We start from the raw sequence: 26,322 nt of genomic DNA, 5'->3' as shown, positions 1-26,322 counted from the left end.
TACTACAGACTGGGTAGCTTATCAACAGCAAAAAATAATTTCTCACAGTTCTGGAAGCTGGAAATACAGGATCGTGGTGCCAGCATGTTTGAGTGAGAACCCTCATCTGGCCTGCAAAATTCTCCTTGTATCCTCATATGGCAGAGGGGTTAGTGAGCTCTGTGGGATCTCTTTTATAATGGCACTAATCATATTCATGAGGGCTCCACCCTCAAGACCTAATTTTTCCTCCCAAAGGCCCTACCTACTGATACCAACACCTTTGGGGGTGAGAACCGCAACATAAATTTTGGGGAGACACAAACATTCAGACCATAGCCCCAAGATACTATCAGAGAGGCTCAGAAATGCCTCTAACTGGGCCACTCACTATGTACCCACCTAAAACTAGAGAGAGGATAGTTCCAATACTAAGGAAGAAAGGGAGAACAGATGAGCTAGGATGAAAATCTGGGAGACAATACTAGAGCACTCATGTAAGCAATGCTGCATCATCAATGTTTTTGATAGCACAGAGGTTGAAAGCATTACGAAAAACACAGATATTGACAATTCTCAATCAAAAAGTAACATGGCAGAGTTGGACTCCGAATGTAAAAAGGTTTAGGACTACTTTACTAATTTGTTTTTCCTATATTTTCCTTTTTAGATATGTTCTAAATCCATCTATGGCAGCAACATCTTCAACCTCAGCCGCAGCAACTTCTTCCTAGAAACATCGCCAAAGGCAAGGGAAGCAAGGGCAAAAATGAATTTTTGGGACTTCATCAAGATAAAAAGCTTGTGCACAGCAAAGGAAACAGTCAACAAAACCAAAAGACAACTGACAGAATGGGAGAAGATATTTGCAAATGACATATCAGATAAAGGGCTAGTATCCAAAATCTATAAAGAACTTACCAAACTCAACACCCAAAGAACAAATAATCCAATCAAGAAATGGGCAGAAGACATGAACAGACATTTTTCCAAAGAAGACATCCAAATGGCCAACAGACACATGAAAAAGTGCTCCACATCGCTCGGCATCAGGGAAATTCAAATCAAAACCTCAATGAGATACCACCTCACACCAGTCAGAATGGCTAAAATGAACAAGTCAGGAAATGACAGATGTTGGTGGGGATGTGGAAAAAGGGGAACCCTCCTACACTGTTGGTGGGAATGCAAGCTGGTGCAACCCTTCTGGAAAACAGTATGGAGGTTCCTCAAAAAGTTGAAAATAGAGCTACCCTATGACCCAGCAATTACACTACTGGGTATTTACCCCAAAGATACAAATATGGTGATCCGAAGGAGCACATGCACCCCAATGTTTATAGCAGCAATGTCCACAATAGCCAAACTATGGAAAGAGCCTAGATGTCCATCAACAGACGAATGGATAAAGAAGATGTGGTGTACACACACACACACACACACATATACACACCATGGAATATTATGCAGCCATCCAAAAAATGAAAATTTGCCATTTGCAACGACGTGCATGGAACTAGAGGGTATTTATGCTAAGCGAAATAAGTCAATCAGAGAAAGACAAGTATCATATGATCTCACTGATATGAGGAATTTGAGAAACGAGACAGAGGATCATAGGGGAAGGGAGTGAAAAATGAAAGAAGATGAAACCAGAGAGGGAGACAAACCACAAGAGACTCTTAATCTCAAATAAACTGAGGGTTGCTGGAGTGGAGGGGGGTGGGAGGGATGGGGTGACTGGGTGATAGACATTGGGGAGGGTATGTGCTATGCTGAGCATTGTGAATTGTGTAAGACTGATGAATCACAGACCTGTACCCCTGAAACAAATAATGCATTATATGTTAATAAAAATAAATAAATAAATAAATAAATAAATAAATAAATAAATAAATCCATCCATCCATGATAGAAGTCTGTATCATAACAAGTCTAAAAGAACTTTCCCATTGAGTATATGGTTTTTTACACAAAAGAAAAAGTATAGTAGCCCCTTCTTGTTGCAGTTTTGCTTTCTGTGGTTTCAGTTACCCACAGTCAAACGCATTCAGGAAGCAGAAGATCCTCCTTCTGACGTACCATCAGAAGGTCAATAGTAGCCTAATACTACGTCCCAGTGCCTACATCATTCACCTTACTTCATCTCATCACACAGGCATTTTATCATCTCACATCATCACAAGGAGAAGGGTGAATTCAGGACAATAACATATTTTGGGAGAGAGAGAAAGACCACATTCACATAAGCTTTATCACAGTGTATTCTTATAATTGTTCTATTTTATTAGTAGTTATTGTTGTTAACCTCTTACTGTGCCTCATGTGCAAATTAAACTTTATCATAGGTTTGTATGTATAGGAAAAAAACATAGTATATATAGGGTTAGGTATTAGTCATGGTTTCAGGCATCCACTGGGAGTCTTGAAATGTATCCCCCCAGATAATGGGGGACTATTGTATGTCATAGTTTAACTGACAGTATTTCTTCTTTCTTAGTGATTAAATAAGTGATAAAAAAATAGTTTAAATTATAGTCAATGCTGTCTTAAATTTTATAAAATACAGTAAAATGTTAGTAATTATTTGACATTGGTAATTATTTTAATAGCTAGGATTACAATTGGTCTTTACATCCTTCTTTACATTTCTACCTATTTTCCTTTTTTGCAATAGACAACATTAGACAAATAATATAAATTTTAAATGGGCCAGGAGGATAGCCCAGTGTGCTAAAAAGTCTAAATCACAAATCAAAAAAGGATGGCCTGAGTGCATTAGTCCAAATATTAAAGGGCCAGGCTTTCATATTCGAGTGTGGCTTGCCGGAGTCCTAAAGATGGGACTGAAGGATACTTGCAGGGGCTGGTCTCAGTTGTATGATGAATGGACTATTTTCATTTAAAAGCTAAATATAAATATAACTAAAGAATATATTGCCCTGATTGGTTACGAATGAGTGCAAGAGTGTCAAACAATTCAGATATTATATCTGTTAATTTATCTGTGAAGCTAAAACCAAGGCAGTCTCTTTCTCTGCATCCTAATTTATTTCAAAATTAGCAATGCATTACTTGAGTAGATATACTTCTGTAATTAGAAGCTTTTGCTCTCTGAGCTTCTCGTACCTATCTGGCTCTCTTAATCTGGATAATGGCTCATCTTATTTAACACATGTTTTTAAAGTTCGTCCAAGTACGCAATTTTATCCTTTTTATTTCACTATTATTATATCATCTCTCAACTTATTTTCATCTTAATACATCCTTATCTCACTCTCTTGCCCTCCCCTCTAGACAGTTAGTGATAATCACATTAGAACAGTTTTAATCCAAACCATTCCAAATTAATATGTTATTCAACAACAAAGAAACTGTTCCATTCAGAAACAGAGTGCTAACAACCAGATTTATTTTTAATATAAAACAGTTAGAGCTTACAGAATAATTTAACTCTTTATAATCTATGATCACACAGCAATATCACCTGATTCTTGATTGGAAACAAGCAGGAAATCATGTGCTGTATCCAGTTTAGTGTCCTCTCTTGCAAGTGTTTATCAATCAATAGTATGTGGCAGGAAAATACAGGCATGAAAGCAGTCCTTCTGGCCAATCCATTAAGGACTAATAAAAACGACCACAGCAAAAGTTCAGATAATTTTGTCTGATCCCCCTTTGGGAATCAGAGGCTGGGAAGCCCAGAGATTGAACTCAACTAAGATTAATCCTGGAGAACAAAGCATATTTTCCCAAAGACTGTAGTGCATTAAACCAAACGGGATGATCTGATGGTCAAGGTCAAAGATGGACACCAGAAGCAATCCCTGGCAGATAGCACAAGCAGGTTATCCGTCCAAATGGACTAGGCTAAATGGGAGAAACAGAAAAGAGCCCAGAGCTGGAAACCAAGGAAACCAAAAAAGGCTGACAATGTCCAACTAGCAAATGAGAGGCAGAACATAAAAGAATTTGAGATTCAGGGACAAAATTTTAGGTACTTTTTATAGAAAAATTGCCATTCCTGTGAAGAGAAAAGGCACTATTAAGGTCACGACATGGGCATAGGTGCTTTAATTTGCATATCATCTCTTTCATTGAACTGCTCCTTCCCATGGCGCCCTTCCCTCCTTTAGTTACAGGGTGAGCACATGATCCACTTGGCCAGTTAAGGCTCTTCACCCCTCCATCCTCAGTGATGGATCCACAGGATGGACATGTACCTCAAACCACACCAAATCTCTTAGATTTGATAAAGGAACACTGAGATAATGTCACCTATGCAGGATGATAACCATGGAAGCCTGGAGCTCCAATGGCATAGAAGCTGACAATGAAGCCAAAAAGAAAAAAGTGGAGCCCAGCCACAGAGCGAGGAGCAACATCTAGCACATCCTGTGAGCCCCTGGACCTAGTATTGTTTGAGATCAACTCAACTCTAAACTTCTCAGTTAAATGAACCAATAAATTACACACATATATAGAAAGCATATATTGTATCTAGATCCTTATTTTTAAAATAAATAGCAACATGCTCTATTCCCTGTTCTGCATATCAATTTTTCACTTAACAAATCATTTTGTAGGATGCCCATGTTAGCACTCACGGGTCTGTGTTATTATTCCTTAATAGCTGCATAAATTTCCATTGTGTGGATGTAACATGCTATATTGTGCCAGTTTCTTGTTACTCAACATGTAGATTGTTTACAGTTTCTACATCCAACTGAACAATGAATACCCTCAGATGTATGTCTTTCTGCTGTGTGCAAGTGTATCTCTAGGTTTTTAGGGAGGAAATGAAAAGCTGATTCTAAAATTTATATGGAAATTCAAAGGATGTGGAATAGGCAAAACAAATTTCAAAAGCAAGAGTGGACCATTCAAATTACCTGATTTCAAGACTTACTGTAAAGTTACAGTAATGGAAACAGCATAGTTCTAGTAAAGGAATGGGTAAACAGATCATTGTAACATAATATAGAACTCATAAAACCTGCACATGTACAGTTGATTGATTTTCAACAAAGATTCCAGGATATCAATGGGGAAGAAAAGTCTTCCCAGTAAGCTGAGCTGGAACAACTAGAAAAAATTTTGGAAAATACAAACCCCAAACTCTACCTCACATCAAACACAAAAATTAATTTGAGATGGATCACAGACCTAAATGTACACACTAAACTATAAGGCAACCAGAAGAAAATTCAGAATATCTTTACAACCTTAGGCAAAAGTCCTGAATAGATATTTCACTAATGAAGATGTGTGAATGGCCAATAAGCACATGAAAAGGTTCTCAACACCACTAGTCAGCAGAGAAATAAAAATTAAAACTACAGTTAGATATCACTTCACACCTAGGAGAATAGCTTAATTTTTTTTATTATGTTCAGTTAGCCACTGTATAGTACATCATTAGTTTCTGATGTAGTGTTCAACAATTCATTAGTTAAGTATAACACCCAGTGCTCATCACAGCACGTGCCTTCCTCAATACCCATCATCCTGTTACCCCCACCCCTCTGAAACCCCCAGATTATTTCCTGGGGTCCATAGTCTCTCATTATTCATCTCTCTCTCTGATTTCTCCCCCTTTGGATTTCCCTCCCTTTCCCTGTGGTCCTCTGAGCTATTCCTTATGTTCCACATATAAGTGAAACCATATGATAATTGTCTTTCTCTGCTTGACTTACTTCACTTAACATAATCCCCTCCAGCTCCATCCATGTCGATGCAAATGGTAGGTATTCATCGTTTCTGATGGCTGAATAATATTCCCCTGTTCATATGGACCACATCTTCTTTATCCATTCATCTGTTGAAGGGCATCTCAGCTCTTTCCACAGTTTGGCTATTGCGGACATTGCTGCTATGAACATTGGGGTGCACGTGCCCCTTCTTTTCACTACGTCTGTATCTTTGGGGTAAATACCTAGCAGTGCAATTGCTGGGTCATAGGGTAGCTCTATTCTTAACATCTTGAGGAACCTCCATACTGTTTTCCAGAGTGGCTGTATCAGCCTGCATTTCTACCAACAGTGTAGGAGGGTTCCCTTTCTCCATATCCTCCCCAACATTTGTTGTTTCCTGTTTTGTTAATTTTTGCTATTCTAACTGGTGTAGGTGGTATCTCATTGTGGTTTTGATTTGTATTTCCCTGATGCCGAGTGATGTGGAGCATTTTTTCATGTGTCTGTTGAATAGCTTAAATTTTAAATTCTGACAGACAAATGGGAGAGAAGAAATAGAGCAACATACATTAAATACATTAAACAACACCCAGGCTGGTGAAAGTATAAAATGGTGCAATCACTTTATAAAACTATTTAGCACTGTATTTTAACATTAAACATATACTTACCCTATGACCCAGCAATTTCTCTACATATTTACCCAACAAAAATGAAAACATATGACCACAAGTCTTGCACAAAAATGTTCATAACAACTTTATCCATGGTAGTCAAAAACAACCAAAATATCGTTGTAAGGAAAATAATTAAGTTCTAGTACATTCAAAAAATGAAACACTTATCAGCAATAAAGGGACAGAAAATATAGGAATAAAGAGGAATAAATGTTAATATAACAACATGTATGGGTTTTCAGAATTATAATGAATGAAAGAAGGCAGACACAAAAGAATCCATGTTGTATGATTCTATTTATGTGAAGTCCAAGAACAAGCAAAATTAATCTATGGTGATAGAAAAATCTGAAATAGCCTATGGAGGTAGGGACTATAATGGAACAGGAGAACTTTTAGGGGGATGGCAATGTTCTTGATTGGGAGCTTAGTAACACAGGTATATACTGTTCTTACAACTCATCAAATTGTACACTTAACATTTGTGTATTTCTATGTATGTAAATTTTACCTCAATAAAAATATTTTTACTGCAGTTTTAATGAAGTTCAGAGAGTGAGTGAAATTAAATGTATATTTCAAGCCACCTCTTTACCTGGAAGTCAAGTTGTTGCTAAATTTTTGACCATTGTATGTAGCCCTGCTGTGAACATAAATTACTGGCTGAAGTCTCAAAAGTAGAATTGCCTTAGTAAATTTATTTTAAAACTTCTGAGACATATTGTAAAACTTCTTTCATAAATAATGGACCAATTTATACTCTCATCTATGATGTATGAAAATACCTATTTCCCTCACCTAGCCAAAATTAGGTATCATCATTTTACATTTAATAATTAGACACTAAACAAGAAGAATTTCTAAAACTCACAGAGCAATTATTATATCCCAGGAACTGTTCTAAGCAGTTTACAGTTTATTATCACCCATTTAATATGCAAAACAACCTTGAGATAGGTACTACTATGACCGCCATTTTACAGGGGCTGGGGGGAACTGAAGCAAAGAAAGATTAAGTTACTTGCCCAAGAAGAAAATTCAGGAGAATTACTCAGTAAGTTTTAGAGTTAGGTCTTCAAGCTCAGGAATTCTAATTCCAGAGTTGGTGCTCTTATCCACTATGATACTATTTCTCATTGTTACTGTAAATATTATGTGATCTGATTGTTGGTGTGATTGAGCTTTCTCTAATGCTACTGACCTCTTCTTTTGTGAACTGCCTTTTTGTGTTCTGTGCCCACTGTCCTAATAGGGTGTTTGTCAGGGTTTTTAAAATTTTATTATTTGTAAGAATCCTTAGAAATTAAGGACATTAACATTTTATCAGTATTATCTATTGAAATATTTGCCCAGGATATTTTTTTTGTTACCTTATTTTTTCATGATTTTTTTTACCTTATTTTAAAACTTTCTTTAAAAATAAATAAAACTTCCTAAAATATGTAATTTTTTCCTTGTGAAATATCATCTGTAAGGTCTGAACATATCAAAAATACTAATGCATTCTATAAACATCTTGTCTCTAACAATTACTTTAGAATTCTAAAAAGAATTTAAAATTTTAGATAAATAAATTGAGGATAGGTGTATGTATTTGTACTCTAACAAAAATAGAATAAACTCTATAATGGTAAACATCTTCTTTTCTAATTGTCCTTTATTTCATTCATCAGATACATTTGGAAACAATATTACTTTTAACATTTTAACACAGAGGAAAAATAACAATATGTACTCCCTTCTCGGAACAAAAGCACCATGCATCTATTGTGCAAGGCAAAGATTGAAGCACTATCCTTGACTCCTCTCTTTCCTTATATATATATATATATATATATTTTTTTTTTTAAGTAGGTTCCATGCCCAGTGTGGAGCCCAACTCCAGGCTTGAACTCATGACCCTGAGGATCAAGACCTGAGCTGAGATCAAAAGTCAGACACTTGATTAAGCCACCAAAGTGTCCCTTTCCCTATATTCAATACCCAATCTATCCATCAAGTCCTCCAAAACAGATCTTCAATATGTTTATTTCTCTTCCTCTCCATCATCACCATCTCAATCCAATCCAACCCACTGTCATCTTCCACCAAAACTACTGGTATAGCCCCCCCTGGATGTCACCTCCCTCCCGCTCTTGCCTCCCCACCATCCATTTTCTACCCAGCAACCACAGTGTTCCTTTTATAATGCACATAGCACGGCCTTTTGACCCTGTTTAAAACTTCTAATGACTTCACACCATAGTTAAAATAAAAACCAACTTCTTTCCTCCCTCACAAAGCCCTAGGTAATCTGTCCTTTGCTTTGCTTTCCACCCTTAGCTTGGGCTACTCTCTTCCTCAATTACTATACTCTTGCCACAAAAGCCTTGCTTAAGCACCTCTAACACAGAGACATTCTGGAGCACCTTCAGTCCTTGCACAGCTGTTCCCTAGAGTTAGATGACGCCCCCCCTTCCCATCCCATTCAATCTGCCTAGTTTGCAAATTACCATCTCGGGGAAATCTTCCCTTGACCTTCTAGTCACTCCATATCATGTCACCTTTTTTCATTCTCTGCATACTACTTGTCACTCTCAGATATTTTTGTTTGTGTTCACTATTTACTTGCATATTTTTTGTTGTCCTGACTAAAATATAAGTCCCTTGTCTTTAGAACTTGTCTGTCTTATTAACACTATATGCCCAGCAACAATAGCAGTGCCTGTAATGGGGCAGGTCCTCACTAAATATTTATTGAAAGGAAGAATTGTGAGGTATCTAGAAATTATCTAATACCAATGGATAAAATTAAAATATAGATTTGTGTTCAGTATATAAGAAAACTTTTCAAAAATGAGAACTACCCCAAAATAGAATGTCTCATCTCTAAGGCAATATCCACAAAGAGATGAGACAATCACCTATTACAAAAGCTGGAAATCTTAGTTCCAAGCAACATGGCCAGCATGAGGTCGTCTTCCTTTTTTACACTGCTTGCATTTGCTATTTTCAACCTCTGCCCATTCTTTGATCCCTGTCCTCCACACTCTTACTCTCTTGGCTGCCAACTGCCCTCAATCCATGTCTTGTTCTTTGAACCTGACTTACAGTTTTGGCCTTCCTGTCTCCTTGGAATAATTTTGTTCTTTAGGAATTAAACACAATGGCAAGAGCAGGGAACAGCTACAGACAACAGGTCCTATAACTTCTTTGTCCGCACTCACTGGCCACTCCCACATGTACTCTAACAATTCACAGTTATAATTTCTTTGTCCGCACTTGCTGGCCACTCCCACATGTACTCTAACAATTCAGTCACCAGGTTCCGCTCCCTCTGAGGATTCTTATTACACATGGAAACATGTTTCTAATACCTTTATTCATATGACAGACCCTTAACATCCATGAGAAATGTTTTAAAACGTGACTACAACATACAATTTCTCCCATAAAAATGAAGTGTAACTGAAAAATTTCAACTGACTCCTTTCCCATTTACAAAGATTCTATAGGGACATAAACAAAATTACTTACAAAGTGATTAACACAAATTCTATGACTAAAATAAACTACACCTCATATGCCTCAGCAAAACGGCAAAGGATTACATTTCATGGATTTCCAGGGTCACTCAGAAAGAGTTAAAAAAAACAAAAAGCCAATAATGCCAAGGTTTTCTCTTCTTGGCATCGTATTCAAAGATGCATTTTTATGCCTCCATGCCATGCTTTTTAGATTATTAAATAGTACCATAGGTAATTACAACCAGATTATAAACCATTTGCTTGACGACTATGCATGCCTGCTCTTTTAAATCTAATAATTCAATGCTTCCAGAAGTTTCATAATGCACCAATTCACTCTGAACAGCTTTAAAACTGTGTCCTCCAACAGACCATTAGCCTTAGCACCTGTTGAGAGGGACAAAGATGTAGATTCTCCTAGTCTTCTTCATAACAATGAATTATAGTCTGTTGAAGGCAAAAAAAAGTCTGAAGTCAATTCTTTTGAATGTCCTTGGTCATATTTTTCAAGTGTCAAGAATTTACATGTCCATATAAACATTTTAGTCCATTTCTATTTGTTTCTAAAAAGATTTGTATATTCACACACCAGCAAGTGTATATGGAGTGATTTATTTGTATAAATTTGTCATTAAATTTACACCTTTCTCTACTTGGAAAGTGAAGTGTTTTTAAGAGTAGGCAGCTTGTCTACACTTACACACAACTCTCCATTACATCAAAGATCCTTCATTTTATATACACCAAGTTAAACACCCAAAGCCCTTTCGTTGCTATCATGTAAACAAGGATACAGGTAGACTCAGTTGGGGAGACTGTCCCATCTGGGCATTGATCCAGGGGACAGGAGGCTGGTAAAATCCAGCCAAATTGAAGTATCTCACTAACCTATTGGTATTCTCAACTGGAACCAGTAATTTTTAAAAGGAACATGCTTGAGAATAACATATTATACTTATTGACTTTGCTCAACTATGAAACAAGGTAAGTATTATATAAACATGAACCACCTGTGTCTTTAGTTTTGACCATCAGTTCCCCTCCCACCAAAAGCTGGTCCATACACCTGCTCTGGGCATGACTGGTCAGTGGCTGCCTGCTACGTCTGAGACTGTTCTCTTCTTTAGTCTTCTTGTGCGGACTGCAGCACACTCACACATTCCCAGTATGTTTATTCTGTGCCTCTTTATTGCATTACTCAGGCTTTCCTGTTCTGGCAACTAGTTCTTAGAAGCTAGTCTTCTCCTTCTCTTCTAATTACTGGTCCTTGCACACTTTTTCTCTCTTCTGCATTGCTCAGTCTAGACGTTATACTTGACTGCCACTGCCCTTTTCTAGGTTGAAAATATTTCGCTTTCCAGAGAAGTTGCTGGAAAGCCCTTCACCTTTTCAGTCTGAATGTCTACACAGGATGGGCCAAGGCCACGTTGTTCTGATATTTTACCACCAATCAGAGTATAACATGATCATGAGTGTGAGGGAGACTCTTTAGAATAATGTTGATGGCTACCCTCCTAACTCATGACCTAGCCAACAACTAGCTTTATTATCATGATATTTGCTAAGGTAATGGCCCAGATGAACTCCAAAAGTGGATCTTAAGTGGCATAATGTTGGGGTCACACAGCTGAGGGGAATAGGTTCAAAAGACCTATGAAACATTTCAATCGCTCTTCCCACATTGGCTCATCCTGGGCACATTTCCAGTGAAATCCCTCCCCCTTATATTACTCCATTAGATCCCAACCATTCTTCAAGATCCAAATTAGTCTGAACTGGTTGACTGCCCATAAGGACTTCCTGTCTAGCTCTAACAGACCAAGCCACAGGTACTTTAGGAAATGCCTCTGTGGCTATATCCAACACTTCAGGGCACCTCCTGCCTTTTAATCCCATTCACTTACTCTGTTTCAGGGTCTCTGATTCCCTACACATTGTATAACTGATTATCTGCTCAGATCCATTAAATCAACACTTTGGTAACTACATGCTTGGCTCTCAAGTCCAACCTCAACCCGAGACTATTTAACATACCTGGCGTTGACCCTATATTTTCTGCTTTTAGGAAACCAGACTAACATTCCCTCATGGCCAAACTTAATTCTGGTTTATATAAAATATAAGAAAACAAAGAAGAACTAAAACACATCCTCCATGAGGACATGTTTGCCCCAACACTGGCCTCTCAATGTAGACTCACCAACCCAAGTTACTATCACCTGCCACCATTAAAGTAAAACACAAATAGTATCCAACTTTCCCTCATTCATTTGCAATTTGGGTTCATAACTTTGAATCTTTGCCTGGCTCCAAACTTTTCATTCTAAATCCTTATATTTCCAACCCTATAGTCCTTCAGACTGGCACTCATGGTACACTCCTTGGGCCAAGAGCCTCAGATTCCTCAGACATACATTGCTTTGACTCATGCCTTTAGTTCCTCAAATCCTGTGTCACTTCATATTGGGTATCTCTGCTCTGGCCTTGTCTTTACAAGTTGGAGTCCTAGGGGTGGAGAAAGGGAGTCTGGGTAATTATTTCATTTTTAATTTCAATTATTTTTGTAACTATAGTTGGTGCACTGTAAAAACTTTAAATCACTGAACTAAGCCCAGGCTTCTTTAAAAAGAAAGATGAGGGACACCTAAGTGGTGCACTGGGTTGTGTCGACTTGATTTTGGCTCCAGGTCATGATCTCAGGGTTGTGAGACTGAGCCCCACACTGGGCTCCATACTGCAAGTGGAGCCTGCTTAAGATTCTCTCTCTCCCTGCCCCTTCCCACCCCACCCATTCTCTTTCCCTCTCTCTAAAAAAAAAAAAAGAAAGAAAGAAAAAAGATAAGTCTAGGGAGAGTCTCACAGACTTTATTACAGTGCCACTCCAGAAAGGAACTTAAAACCATTAATGGCTACATATCTCCTAAAACATGGCATGTGAAATTTATTCCCATTTAAAAATATATAAAACATGTCCCAAAGCAGTAAGAATTATGTGTAAATTATACAACCTGGAATAAAGCTATTTATTAGCTAGCTTCCAACTACAAGCAGAATGTGTGCAACTGAAAAATTCTTATTGTTCACCAACCCTCATCAACTCCTTTAATTTTCTCCCACCTTTAATTTTATTTTTATATAAAAAAGTAAAATTATGTTACTTTTCGGTCAATAAAGAGGTCACCAGTTGAAATGCAGCCAACAATTCTAACAACTTTGAACTCTCATTAAAAAAAAAAAAAAAAATACCGGTGCTGTATGCCAGTTCCCTAGGTAACCAAGACTCCACTTCAAAAACGCACTGGATAATCAAAAGAAAGCAATACACACACATACACTAAACCAAACAAAAGGCAATTTTGCTTCATTTGCTAAAATAGATTTGACCAAGTGTTTTTACAGTGGCAGATGGTAACTGCATTAATATTTATGTTGGACATGGCAAAAGAGGCTCAGAGGAAAAGGACTTTAGATTGAAGACTCACCCTTAGAAATTGGTAAAAATCAATGCATCTGTGTAGAATGAGCACATGCTCCCAAACATGAATGTAAATCCATACTCTGCCACCCCACAGTCGTCCTGGGTAAGTGCTATGTTCTCTGAACCTTAGCTTCCCCATGAGTAAGAGCTAAATTATAAGATTGTAATGGGGATTAAGTAAGATAATGCTGGTGAATCATAATTACCGCTACAATTTCCCACATGCTCACCCTGGTCTAGGCACATATAACAACTTAATGAGTTAAATATAGGCACCTCCATTTTACAGACAGAGAAAGTAAGATTCTAAGAGTTCAAATAATTTGTTCATGCCACACGACTAATACAGAGCAGACGTGAAATTCAAAACCAGGACTATTACATCTCAAAGTCCATGCTCTGGACTGTTCCACAGTCCTGCAGTAGGAGAGTACCTGAATCACACCAGGCACTCAATAATGCTTTTTCTTACTAATTAAAATTGTAAATGCAAGGAGCACCCTGAGGGCTTCCAAGTTGCACAACTCTAGGGGAGCCATTCATCTCAGAGTCTATATGAATGGCACACTCTGACAAGTTGTGCAGTGCACAGCCAGTACTTCTGCACAAAGTGGCCCATGGGCACTATTTTTCATGGGTCTCTATAATCAAGAAAAAAACTGATAGAAATATATTCAAAAAGGATGTCTATTTGTAGTAGGCCTATGATATTCTGGCTCCCCCAGTACCTTCTGAACAGCTTTTATATGTTTGAGGAATGCCCTAAATTATGACTTTCACCTCTCCAAGCTGGAATTGAAAACTCCTTTGCCTAGTCCTACTTGCTTAGACTGTTTGCATATAAGCATATAAAAGCACGGGATCTGGATTAAACCAAAGGTTCACCTATGTATTTCATTTCAGAAACACTACATCTGCCTCTCAGATCCCCAAATGTTTAACTTTCATTTTTGCCATCTCCCTATAACACAGCCTTCTTCCAGACCAGTCCTCCAAGCCCCACTTTCTACCACCAAAGTAGCCCAACAATGTTTTCTAAACAAAGATTCTCCTCTTCCTAAAACAACTTCTGTGCCCCAATTCCAGGGGTCAACACAGCAGTATTTTTTTTATTATTATTATGTTACATTAATCACCATACATTATATCATTAGTTTTTGATGTAGTGTTCCATGATTCATTATTTGCATATAACACCCAGGGCTCCATACAGAACGTGCCCTCTTCAGTACCCATCACCAGGCTAACCCATCCTCGCACCCCCCTCCCCTCTAGAACCCTCAGTTTGTTTTTCAGAGTCCATAGTCTCTCATGGTTCATCTCCCCCTCCAATTTCCCCCCCTTCATTCTTCCCCTCCTGCTATCTTTTTTTTTAATATATAATGTATTATTTGTTTCAGAGGTACAGATCTGTGATTCAACAGTCTTGCACAATTCACAGTGCTCACCATAGCATATACCCTCCCCAGTGTCTATCACCCAGCCACCCCATCCCTCCTACCCCCCACCACTCCAGCAACCCTCAGTTTGTTTCCTGAGATTAAGAATTCCTCATATCAGTGAGATTATATGATACATGTCTTTCTCTGATTGACTTATTTCGAACACAGCAGTATTTTTAAGTCTCTACTCATGTGATATATTTGCTATACATGGATGACACATAGAAAGTGCTAAATAAATGTTAGTTTCCTTACTGTTTTCCCTATATATCCTATTACCTCTTCAAGAACAGAAACTGGGTCGTATGCTTCTTAGTGTAACCACTGGTGACCAGTGCTGTACATCAACAGGGCCATGTTTGTTGATGGTGATGATGACCTGGTGATGATAGTGATGGTGAGGACCCAAAATCTCAAAGATAAAGGGTGCCCATAATCACCTACTATTTTCCTTAGTTCAACTACCACTTTTGCTTCATTACAACTCTCAGTTGGGCATTCCCAAAGGCTCTTGGCAATATAAACCAATTCCTATAGGCTCAAGCATAATCATCTGGTAACAGAACAGTAGTGAAAATATGACCTGCCTTGGGTATCAGGAGTTGCCTAGGCCAACCTAGTTGTAACCATTATTTATACAGGCACACCCCTCAGCAGAACCTTAATCCCTCCCACTCTGACAGAGGCCTTAATGACTTAATGATTCTCAAAGTATATGACACTATGAACACAGATTATCAATCTCCCACCCGCTTTCAAACTCTCCCAGTTGGCCAGGTTGGCCTCAGTAACCTATAAACACTAGAGGATAAGTCCTATCTGTGTTTGTGCATGTGCCTCTGTGGTATCGACCCATCCATCCCTTCTTTTGAATTCCAGTGAAATGCTCCTTTTCCACTCTCTCGTCCAACTCCAGCACTTACTGATGGAGTGAACTTTTGTAATTACTCAGTCTCTACGAACATTTTTTTTTTTTATCTGTAGTATGCAATATGAGAGTGACAACCTATTTCAAGAGTTGTTCTCAGGGTTAAATGATATCAGGTATGTAAAGTACCTGGCACAGCGCCTAGTACATAACAAAGCTCAATAGAAACAGGTTTCCGGCCCTTCCCCTTCTTCTCCTCCAGCCCCCCTAATGGTCCCTCCTTGCCCTGAACTCCTGTAATACAATGCTCTATTTCTTCTTCCACCCATCTAAGCCCTGGTAAACTCTTCTATTTAATTCATTCAATTATTTAATCAACGTTGAATTTGTCCAAAACTGTTCTACAAAGTTAGGGTATATGTACAAAATACACTCGGGGCTTGTCCTCAACTCATGCACAGTGTTGTAAGGGCAGTACATTTTTGAAATTAAACATAACTGCACTACAATGTACTCTCTGCCACAAAGAAATAATGTAAAATGACAGAGTAATAACCCAGGATAGAAAATATCAATGAAAATCTCAGCAAAAAAATTTTTAAGCTGGGCATTAATAATTAATAGGACTGCATCATGAGAATATGGCAAAAGAAGGAACTCAGGCAGAGGAAAGAAAATTTGTCCAAAAAAACAAAGAACAAAAAACAACAACAATGACCTCAGCACAGCAAAAACTTCTGTAAGCATATTAGACCTGTATTATTAATTATGATTATCAAGACCATTCTTGTTAAGGTAAAAAGCAGGATACACAAATACGAAGAAAACTATAAGGACAGTTGAACAAAATAGTTAGAAAACGTAGAATATGTAGTTGCCATTTCTAGAAAAGCAAAACAAATGAACAAAAACCTAATTATCAAAAGCATAAGGAAATGGTTAAATAAGTAGTGACTAACCAAATTAAGAAACTATGCAGACTTTAGTAATGATAATAATGGAGTAAATGTACTGTCATATCAAATTTTTTAAAATAATATAAAATTACAAATTCTTATTATAATATGTAAACAAAGACTTGAAAGGAATATGCATAAACAAAATGGGTATTTGGTATGTTAATGGCAATTATTTTATAAAAATCTTTTTGAAATCCTTTTATAATAATTTACAGCTTTAAAAAGAAAGGATGAGGTATTTCTATTCAGGAAATGCTCTTATACTTACAAAATTATTTTAAATTGTTTTTCAGCTTAATTTATAATGACCTTTTTATTTCCACCAAAAACAGCAAACCAGAAGCATCATGTACTTAAGCAAATATTTCCACAATGTTAACTTACACTGTGTCCTGTGTGCCTCCATCCTCACCCTCAACCATCTCCAAAACTCAAGTTACTCCTATTTAGAAAGGTTGTAGGGTTTTTTTCACTCACTGTACAGCATATTTTATGTTCAAAGCACAGAACATTCAATTACTTACAGTATAAGGATTCTGAACTGAAGTTGCCTCAATGAGAATGCATTTATTTGAAGACAAAATGGATTCTCCTAATCCTTGCCTTTTTCAGACAAAAAGCTAAGCCAGGAAGATCTTCACTAGACATATGATATATAAACATGAGATTGTCAATTGAATATGGAGTCAAAAGGAAGAACAGGGAAGATCAAAAGTTAAAAAGGAGGAACATGTTCATTTCTTATGTTTTCCTATTTTTATTTCCTAACATTTAAAATCATGAATGCTTTAGCAGTTCATTTTAACGTGCCTAAAAGATCCATTTTCGAGTTTCTAATTAACTGTTATAGAATTTTACTTTCTGAAATTACAGGATAAATGCACATATTTTTAAGAAAATAACAAAATAACGAGGAGTCATAAGAATGTCACCATTCAATTTTAAAGAAGCAGAGTGAACTGATTTTACCTTATTGATGGTCTTTTAAGTGTGATAGATATGCATATGCATTTTATTAAATTTTTAATAAATGTAACAAACTCTACTACAAACAGTAAAATAATTATTTCCTTCAAGGCTCAGGATTTTTTTTAAATGGCGTTGACTACCACGGTTTCTCTTTCACGAGAATTATTAATCTTGAAAGGTCAGCTATAAATATCTTTTCCTAATATCTTTGTGGTTGAATAAAACTGAGCGTCTGCCTAATGAGCATGGTACTTGTCAGCCTTGATTTTCTTTCTGTGGCTATAGGTGATCGGCAACTCGAAATACATTTCCTAGAGCTATTCAACAACAGGAGCCCAAATCTTTCTGAGGTACCTGCTGTTATGGGAAGCTAGCAAAGGAAGTCAAGAGGAAATGCAGTGAGCTTTCTGATTCTCCAGAGATGCTCAGAGGACCAGGAAGCGGAATAAGCCTCTGCCACATATATAAATACATTACATTTAAGCAGCACATTACAGCTTATTAAGTATCTTACACACATCTCCTCCACTTAACAGATGATAGAACAATCTCAGAGAGCCCAGTGACATGGCCATGGCTGCTCTGCTGCTGGAGAGCCTCGAGATGGAATTTTCCGGTCCCAAATCCTAGGCTCATCCAAGTGTAACACCATAGCTCATGGCGTTTGGAGTGAGACAGACCTAAGGTTCGAGTTTCAGGTTCTGCCATTTTCCAGTCTTGAGCAAGTCACTTGCGCAAGACCTCTGTGCTTCAGCTTCCTTATCTGCAAAATGAGATAATAGGAGCCTAGACTGCATAGGGTTGTTGTGAGCATGAAATAATGCACCTAAAGCCCTTAGCACCCATGCAGCACCGGGATCACCCTAATGCTGGTTACAACATCGCCACCTGCAACTGTTACAGCAGTTACCCTCATTCTTCTCCAGAGGTGGCTGTCAGAACTGTTTTTGCAGGAGGCAGCATGCTGTGGTGCTTGGGAATGTTGAGTTTTCAAGCTTAACCTATCTGGGTTCAAATCCCACCACTGCCAAGTAAAAATAGGGACAGGTTACTTAACACTCTGTTATCCCAGTTTCCTCCCCTGAAAAATGAAGGCAGTGATAATAATGAAACCTAGCCCTGGTGGGTGTTGGAAGGATTAAATGAGTCACACATACAGAACACTTAAAATAGTGCCTAGAGTATGGGAAGCACTTAATAAATATTAATTTTAACCTACTGTCATTGTTATCTTATTAATTTCCAGCACCTCCCCCCAAGTTCCAGACATTAAATCTATTTTAAAACAGCTGAGTATCTATCATGTGTAGATGCTAGCAGTCCATCGAAAGAAAACGATGATGCTTCCTACCTTTGGTAGGCACAGTTACAATCTGTTTTATTAGCTAGGACATAAACCTACACTAATGATGCAAGGCATTGTATTCTAACTGCCAATGAAAAGTAAAGACAACAAGTGAGACAAGGGTACAGAGGAGGAAATTAACTTGAACACAGCTGTCTTCCCTCTTTGGTGGCAGATTTGTTATTTATTGCCAAAGAACCAAGGGAAAAAGGAAGTGCAACATGGTTCCAGAACCCCGGAATTTCATGGCCTCATAAAATTTGTTTAAAAATCAAGGTGAATGAAATAAGATATTTTCATTTTGTCAGATAGGTTGAGGCATTAAGAAAATTATCTACCTTCTATTCATGCTACAATTTCTTTAGAGAAATATATTTTAATGGCAAAAGGATATAGTAAGAAATAATCTCAGAATAAAAAACAATTCTCAGGCGCCTGGGTGGCTCAGCCGGTTAAGCATCTGACTCTTGATTTCTGCTCAGGTCATGATCTCAGGGTCATGAAATCCAGCCCTGTGTTGGGATCTACACTCAACAGGGAGACTGCTTAAGATTCTCTCTCTCTCTCTCTCTCTCTCTCTCTCTCTCTCCTTCCCTCTGCGACCCCCCCCAAAAAAAAACACAATTCTCACCAAAAAGGGAACCAATGATTCTGAGGGCATGTGTGAATATTGTGCATAGGTACATATATATTCAGGTGCACACTCCTCTATTTTTTCTTACTACTCTCTCTCTGTTTCTGACTGATGAAAACCTTCTTGAGCAGGCTGAATTTCACAAGCCAGCATTTGGTAACCACTGGGGTAAAGTGCACTGCAGAATATAACAGGTGTGGACCAGATCTACACTGGCAGAGCAAAGCAAAGAATTAGATCATTTTAATCAAAATGCTTGGCTTCAATTACTGAAATAACTTCTTTCTTAACCAGCCTTTCCAAAAACCTACTTCTGCTTCCCTGACTCTGTTTGCCGGGAATAAAAACTTTTTTAGACTTATCATATGCTAACAACCCCGGCCCAAGGAATAGGGGCCGCATGGGTTAAACTGAAAATCATAAGCCACGCCAGTACATGGAGATGAATTGTTAGTGTTCCTAGAAAGAACAGCTCCGTTTTCCAGATTTCCTGAGGAAGGAGCTGCACAAAGTGGCTTATTTGATTTTGCAGACGGAAGCAGGTAGCACAAATCTAGCAGGAAACAGAGCCCTTAAGGGAATATTCAGGGAATGTTTAAAAGGAAGCATTGTAGAAAAAATTTTAAATAACGCTTTCAAGCAAAGTTGGAGATATTATGTAGAGGAAAGAGCACAGACCGAATCCCCTGTCACTTACCAGTGACATCTTCGGCAACCCTACAAACCTCTCTGGGCCTCTGTTTTCTCATCTACACAATGGAGAGAAAGGTCATACACACTAGCAGAGTTAAAGATTAAATTACAATTCTATACACTGCCTGGCCATTATTAGGTGTTCAAAATGGGTAGCCGTGATCAGTACAGTTAAAAGGTTTGCTCACACGAGGGCCATGAAGAGTATTTATTCAACCAGCAAACATATGGTTGGGCACTTGCAGAGTCAGAGGAGTCTTTGAATCCAAGCTCCTCAAAGTCCAGTGGCAGAGACAGGGGGAAAAGAAATAGTGCAAATGAATATTGACTGATTCTACAATAAAAACCATAGACAAGGTAACAGTGGTGGACCATGGACACAGCAATGGAATGCCTAAAGGAGGAGCCAGTGAAAACAAGACGCGTGCACTAGATTTTGAATATATGAAGGATTCATTCAGCACAGAAAGCAAGGAATGACATTTCAGGCTGGGGGAAACATACACAAAACTGTGGCAATAGGGAACACCCTGGTGTGTTCAGGGCACTGTAAAAAAATTACTTTCTAGAAACCACTCCCAAACATTTAATTTGTCATGAGAGTTTAAATAGGATATTCATGCCATTTTATCAAATACAATAAAATCTCACAATCACTAAGTATGGCCATAAAGCAACTGGCAATTTGCTCCTATCCATTCAGCATCCTCACCTAGCAATTTTGAAGAGTTAGCTCTCTTCTGTGAGGAGAGGTATGGTGTTAAAGTGGCTCTCCTCCCATCATTCAGCCCTTTTTCAGTTCGGCATATAATGTTACACTTGGATTGTAACAACTGGTTTATTTCCTTCTAACAAGTGAAAAACATGTTTTTCTCTGCATGGTGACTAGACTAATACTTTCAAAAATATATATTATTTCTGCTTAACACTGCAACAACAAAGCACCATAATCTTCATGACTACATTTTTGGAGCCATGTCGATCATCATGGAGGGAACTATGTTTGCATATTAAAATATAAATTATTTAGTACCAAAATAACACATGGATTTAGCACAGAGATTCCTGTTAGATGGGCTATAGCCTAGCTGGTATGGACTTTTGACTGAGTTCTTCAATGTTTTTATTAATATTTCAAAGATAAGAACTTCCTAGCTATTTCTGAATCAAAATCTTGGGTTTCAATAAATCTTTCCAAGATTTTATTAGCCTTGGGACTATCAACCATTTGCCAAATGGAAAGAAACATCACACCCAAGAGTAAACTCAAACTGGCAGACACCAAAAGAATATGCATCACCTCTCAACATGCTTTTGAGAGGACCCTTAAGAATTTCAAGAAGGAATCATGACTTTAGAGCCATAAAAGACTTGAAAAGCACCTTCATTTTCCAGATTGGGAAATTGTGGGCCCTGAAAACTGAAACCGTAGCTTATTCATCTACAGAGTTTTTCCAGTTAGGACTGAGAACCCAACCCAAACAGCCTTGAGCAGAAAAAAGGCTTTTGCTTGACTAACAAGTCCAAAGGTAAGGCTGACTTTGAGGTGTGGCTTCACCTAGGTACTTACCTACATCAGTGGTGTTACCAGCACATAGGTTCTTTTTTTAATCCTTATCTGGCATTGCCTTCTGCTCTCTTGGCTTTCATTTGAGACTCCATGAGACGATAAGCAGCTCCAGCCCCACCTCCTCCGAATACCCAGCCTAGAAGAAAAGAGGTCTATTTCCCATATCTCTCCTCCAAAATCTAAGATTCCTTCCAAAGAGCCCATATCAGTCATTTGCCTACTCTGAACTCATCACTGGAGTCAGACAATAGAGATGTGACTGTCTTAGGCCTTTGAAACAAGACACAGCCATGAAATGATGGGTGGAGTCCCATCCGGTCCACACAGACAGCAGATGGGAAAAGCATAGTGCCCCATATGAAACTTAGAAGTTATTGCTGAAAGAAAGGGTAAGAGGCACACCTGGGTGGCTCAGATGGTTGAGCGTCTGGCCTGGCTCAGGTCGTGATCTCCAGGTCCTGGGATCGAGCCCCCTGTTGGGCTCCCAACTCAGCGGGGAGTCTGTTTCTCCCTCTGCCTCTCCCCCTGCTTGTGCTCTGTCTCTCTCTCTCTCTTTCAAATGAATGAGTAATATCTTTAAAGAAAAAGGAGTGGGGAGAGATTATAAGGAGACAAACACCTCATTAGTCCTATTTCTGCTACTTATTTCATGCAGACCAGAAGAGAATGATATAAAAGCTCTGTCTACAAGGTAAATATATATATATATTTACATAAAAGAAAAACATGAGATTTAAATATGCACATGTGTAAATACACATAGCCCTACTGTATAAATGTGGAAAGCTGCAAAACTACTTGAGATTGTAAGGACACCAAATTAATGACCTTGTCTTCATAAGCCATGAATCAACCTCCACACACCTTTATTTAGGTGTAACTCACATAGGGAATACATGAGACTTTAAACAGATAAAGCCTAATAGCACTGTACTTTTTCACAGAGAAGAGCTCTTAAATTTACATGTTATCTATTTCAGAGGGAGTTTAACTGCTTGTGGGAGACAAGATACACTCCAAAGGAAAGGACTTTAGAATGATAGGTAATATCCAGCCTTGAGAGAAAGAGAGAGAGCGTGTGTGTTTGTGTGCGTGTGTGTATTTTTTTCGTTTACTGCTCCAAACCAGAGTGAACCATAAATCTCTTCCCACCTCAGCAATCATAGGCAAAAAAAAAAAAAAAGCATTTGTCAAAGGGTTTTTTCACTCTGTCATTTCCTGCATTGCTTAGATTTGTGCAATCGCAAGTCAGAATAGATATAGTTAATGCAATAAATACATAGTAGCTTAATTCTATCTGATAGTGAAAGACTGAACTCTAACCAACTAAGGTGCTCTATACCATTCCAATACCAAGAAGCAATTAGTCCAGTGGAGGCTATCTGTGGATGAATCAATATGGAAATAAAAGGACAATTCCAAAACAAAACAAAACCAAAACAAAACTCAACGGAAATAATCCCTATCTGGCTGAGATCATAGGGCCTCCACCAGCCCCCCTTCAAAAGTAAGCTGCTTGAAGATAAGAACCACACTTTAGTTATCCCTACACCCACAATAATGAGCACAGCACAGCTTCCCTCACAGAGTAGGTGCTTTTTATATAAATATTTTATAAATATTTTTTAAAGATTTATCTACTTGAGAGAGAGAGAGAGAGAGAGAGAGCTCATGCGCGTGAGCCGGGGAGAGGCAGAGGGAGAGAATCTCCAGCAGACTCCCCACTGAGCACGGAGACAGACTCAGGACTCGCTCTCATGACCCTGAGATCATGACCTGAGCCAAAATCAAGAGTCAGATGCTTAACCGACTGAGCTACCCAGGCACCCCAATAAATACTTTTAAGTATATTTTACTTAAACGACAGAGCTGAAATGAAATAAGAGATAGTCTGTCACCCCTTCTGACAAAAAGCATTGCCTGCCAATAAGCACTCTGATAGGTTAAAACCAGACCCAGATCCGTCCTGGCCCCATCTATTTATCTTTATATTATTTGCAGTCTTCTAGGTCTATTAACAGGAGCTTAGCAAAACAGCATATTTCATTCTTCACTGTCCATTCTGTGTTTCTTACCCAGTCGTTTATCTTTCAAAGTCCTGAGTTAAATGGGGCCCTTCCCAATTACTGTTAGAGACAGCAGAACCCAGTGGACCAAATCTGTATTTTTAAATTAGGTCCTATTACTTTGAGAAGAAGTGGTAAGTAGTCTTCCTAACAGAATTACATATGAAAAGGGACTCTTGTTATTTGGCTGAGCAACATCTAACTGGACAAACCCTCTGCAAAACAGTTCCAGTATATTAGGATAAATTTTAAAGTCAGGGGGCGCCTGGGTGGCTCAGACAGTTAAGCGTCTGCCTTCGGCTCAGGTCATGGTCCCAGGGTCCTGGGATCGAGCCCCGCATCGGGCTCCTGCTTGGCGGGGAGCCTGCTTCTCCCTCTCCCACTCCCCCCTGCTTGTGTTCCCTTTCTCGCTGTGTGTCTCTCTCTGTCAAATAAATAAATAAAATCTTTAAAAAAAAAAATTTTAAAGTCAGAAACCTAAGTCAAATATTTTAGAAAAAAATTGCTTCTTACTATGTATGTGTGGTACATGAGCTCAAAATCTGAGATACTCAGTCTCCTAGAATTCCATATGCCTCTGTGCCAAAATCCAGAGACTTCCCCCTCCTGTTTGGTGGATCTCAGCATGTAGAAGTAAAGAGAAGATAACACTGCAAGAAGACACAGTGATGCAGCTTTCTGACTTGGAGAAGAATCAGAATCCAGAATCATATTGCTGGCTTTCTGGTCATTGTATCAGCCACTGTGACGTTCAAATAAAGCAATGTGGACTGGATTTCAGAAATCTACTGTTCCCCTTTTCATTGTTCTTACAGAGCCTCGATACCCACATTGGTGAATGTACTGGGCAGAAGAGAATCCTTGAACTTAGCAACCATTCCTGCACCAGCAAACCACCACTACCACCTTTAGGGGAGCAACTCAACCGCCTTCACTTCCCACATTGCTTTAAGCCACGTTTCACCAAGCCTCTGGTTTTCACCTCACCACTGTCATCGACTTGATCTGGAAGGTTCTGGATTCTAGTCCTGGCTTCTGAGCACTAAAGTACCTCCTTTGTAACACGAGGGGATGAACTGATGATCTCTAAGGTCTACCAGCTCAAAAGTGACCTCATGTCTTGGAAATGTCAGGTTGATGTGAACACTGAATGGTGATTAGTTTAAAATAAACAAACTTCCTGACTTGGATCAAGCTATGAATTTTCATAATAAATAACATTTATTGGGTGCCTCTTATATATTAGGCATTTTTCTAAATGCTTTCCGTGTCTTCACTATTTAATTTTCAGTCTATTATGAGGTAGGTACTACCGCTATCCTCATAATCAAGGTAAGGAAACTGAGGCACAGGTATGTTAGGTAACTTGCCTGTGGTCAAGCAGCTGATGGGACTGGGATTTAAATGCCAGACATCTGGGTCCAGAGCTTACACTCCCAACTACGATTCTGTACTACTATTAAGCGCCCATTTCTGTTGATACTATTCCCTCAACCTGGAATACTCCACCTCTCTCGTTTCAATATTTAAATCAATAGTTACTGAATATTCCAGGAGCTGTGCCTGAAAATAGAGTTATAATGGAGAAGAAAGCAAGAGTCCCTCCCCTCATAGAGCTTAGCTCTCCAGTGGCAGGTACAGGTGAGAAAGCACATATTAAATTAATTGGATATGACACAGATTTTTAATTTGTTCTTACTACACTGCCTCATGGAATTATTAACAACTGGGGTTTTGTTACTATTATTAACATATTATACCATGAGAGATAATATGGAAGACATGTATCTTAGAGTGGGTAGTCAGAAATCTAAGAGACTTCCAAAGTGACATGAGGAGGATGAATATTCAGCCAAAGACCAGTACTAGTGAATGCCTTGCAGGAAGACAGGAGGATGGCAGAGTCAGGGAATAAGGCTCAGGCAGAGACAGCAAAGGAGAGAAAGTGATGGGAGACTGAACTGGAGAAGTTAGCAGAAGCCAAATCATAAGCTAAATTAAGAAATCTGGGTGAAGGCAGAACAACCTTAAAGCTAATTGAAGCTTAAGCTTCAAGGCCCCCACTTCCACAAAATCCTTCCAAGGCCCTTGGAGGGGCACTAGGTAAGGGGTTCATACAATAATATATTTTCAAAAATTTTGCAAAAGAGAGATACATGCACTATAATTGGTAAAGACAGCTGTCTAGTCTACTCTGATTTACCTTCCATCAACCTCCTGCTGTGTCAGTTGGCACTGGAATGACTACAGCATTTGGGGAATCTAGCAAAGGAAGTCAAGTTGACTATACATTTAGTTTGGGTTTGGTGTTCACGTTCATTTACAAATATGGTGAACTTATTGTAAGCCATCTCAGCATAAGAAAGGCTTTTTTTCTTTTTTTGATGAGAATGTCATGTTTGATAAAGTTTAAATGCACAATTTTTATTGCCATTTGGCAAGA

At 38.5% G+C, this 26,322-nt stretch overlaps 1 long non-coding RNA gene across 1 annotated transcript in view; it reads right to left on the bottom strand.

Annotated features, from left to right (window-relative positions):
* Positions 1-9,337: 9,337 nt before the first annotated feature.
* LOC141372439 (uncharacterized) overlaps positions 9,338-26,322 on the bottom strand; it is a 42,531-nt gene continuing 25,546 nt past the window's right edge. Inside the window, exons 3-4 of the long non-coding RNA XR_012377692.1 lie at positions 12,287-12,360; positions 9,338-10,302 (exon numbers count right to left, since the gene is read on the bottom strand). This is a non-coding gene — a long non-coding RNA (uncharacterized lncRNA). The remainder of the gene's footprint in view (positions 10,303-12,286; positions 12,361-26,322) is intronic.

The sequence above is a fragment of the Callorhinus ursinus genome, unplaced genomic scaffold, assembly GCF_003265705.2.
Source record: "Callorhinus ursinus isolate GAN/ISIS: 27379988/994484 unplaced genomic scaffold, GSC_fseal_2.0 scaffold4, whole genome shotgun sequence".
Lineage (NCBI taxonomy): Eukaryota > Metazoa > Chordata > Mammalia > Carnivora > Otariidae > Callorhinus > Callorhinus ursinus.
The sequence above is the reverse complement of the archived record's forward strand: the minus strand, read 5'-3'. Positions and strand labels throughout refer to the sequence as shown.